Raw genomic sequence first — 1,980 nt, 5'->3', positions numbered from 1 at the left:
GTTGCAGTTGCAGTGAACTGAGATCATGCCACTGCACTCCAGCCTGGGCAGGAGAGTGAGACTCCATCTCAAAAAAAAAAAAAAAATACAATGTCCAGGGCCCCGCTGCCCAGGGAGCGGTCACCTCTGCTGGAATGGGGCCCAGGAGCCTGGGCACTGAACAGCAGGTGTTGGCAGCAGCTGAGCTACCAGCCATCATTGCTTCACAGGTGGGCAGAGCAAAATCGGGAGCTGGGTGATGGGACAGATGTGACAGCAGCTCTTCCACAGTTCCTGGACTGTAACCTGGGGTCTTCCCAGCGGACTTCCCTCCACCCATCCCAGCTCTGCCTTTTAGGGGCTTCAAGTCTCTCATATTATTGTTATTACTTTAATAATTTCAACTTTTAGGCCGGGCTGTATTCCCAGCACTTTGGGAGGCTGAGGCAGGCAGATCACTTGAGCTCAGGAGTTCGAGACCAGCCTGGCCAACATGGGGAAACCCCATCTCTACTAAAAATAGAAACATTAGCTGGGCATGGTGGCGGGCACCTGTAATCCCAGCTACTTAGGAGGCTGACACAGGAGAATCGCTTGGACATGGGAGGCGGAGGCCGCAGTGAGCCGAGATCGCACCACTGCACTCCAATCTGGGTGACAGTGAGACTCTGTCTCAAAAATAATAATACTTTTAACTTTATTTTAGATTCTGGGGGTACATGTGCAGGTTTGTTACAAAGGGATATTGCATGATGCTGAGATTTGGGATCTCATCACCCAGGTAGTGAGCATAGCACCCAATAAGTAGTTTTTCAGCCTCTCCTTTTCCCTCCTTTTCCCCTCTCTCCTTGCTTTTGGAGGCCTTAGTGTCTGTCATTCCCATCTTTATGTCCATGAGTACCAACGTTTAGCTCCCCTTATAAGTGAGAACATTTGATATTTGGTTTTCTGTTTCTATGTTAATTTGCATAGGATAATGACCTCTAGCTACTTCCATGCTGCCGCAAAGGACATGATTTGGTTCTTTTTTATGGCTGCATAATATTCCATGGTGTGCATGTACCACATTTTCTTTATCCATTCTACCACTGATGGGCACCTGGGTTCAATCTATGTCTTTGCTATTGTGAATAGTGCTGCAGTGAACAGACGCGTCTCTCACCTTATTAAGGGAAGTTGACTTTTTGAACTCAAAGGATGGACATGTGGGACATTTCTCTTCCTCGCGAGTGTCTGTGTTTTTGGCTGCTGGGAGGCATCTGGGCTCCTGTTCCCATTGCTCCCTGTGTTGCAGGGTGACCAACCATCCTAGGTGGCCCAGGACTGAGGGGTTTTCCAGGAGATGGAACTTTCTGTGCTCAACCCAGGAATGTCGAGTTGGGCCCAGTTGGCTGTGTGTCAGCTCTGCATGTGAGCAGCTGGTCTGTTCCCTGAGTCCCTGTGAATGTGGGAAGCGTGGTCTTCCTGCCACATGGTGACAGCAAGGACACCAGCAAAGTTGGAGACAGACAACCTTCCTCCCCCCTGTGCACTGGCTGAGACCTGGGGCAAGTGCCTTTCTTGTCTCTAAAACAGAGTGATGCTAGAGGAAGGACGGTAGCTCATGCGGGCCAATGCTGCCATCAGAATTTTTACTTTTTTTTTTCAATGGAGTGTTGCTCTGTTGCCCGGGCTGGAGTGCACTGGCACCATCTTGGCTCACTGCAACCTCTGCCTCCTGGGTTCCAGCGATTCTCCTGCCTCAGCCTCCCAAGTAACTGGGATTACAGGCGCACGCTACCACGTCCAGCTAATTTTTGTATTTTTAGTAGTGTTGGGGTTTCATCATGTTGTCCAGGCTGGTCTCAAACTCCTGAGCTCAAGTGATCTGCCCACTTCACCCTCTCAAAGTGCTAGGATTACAGACGTGAGCCACTGTGCCCAGCCATGCTATCAGAATTTTTATTTTTTATTTAAAAGACAGGGTCTTGGCCGGGCGCGGTGGCTCAAGCCTGTAATCCC

The sequence above is a fragment of the Colobus angolensis genome, unplaced genomic scaffold, assembly GCF_000951035.1.
Source record: "Colobus angolensis palliatus isolate OR3802 unplaced genomic scaffold, Cang.pa_1.0 Scaffold516, whole genome shotgun sequence".
Classification (NCBI taxonomy): domain Eukaryota; kingdom Metazoa; phylum Chordata; class Mammalia; order Primates; family Cercopithecidae; genus Colobus; species Colobus angolensis.
The sequence above is the reverse complement of the archived record's forward strand: the minus strand, read 5'-3'. Positions refer to the sequence as shown.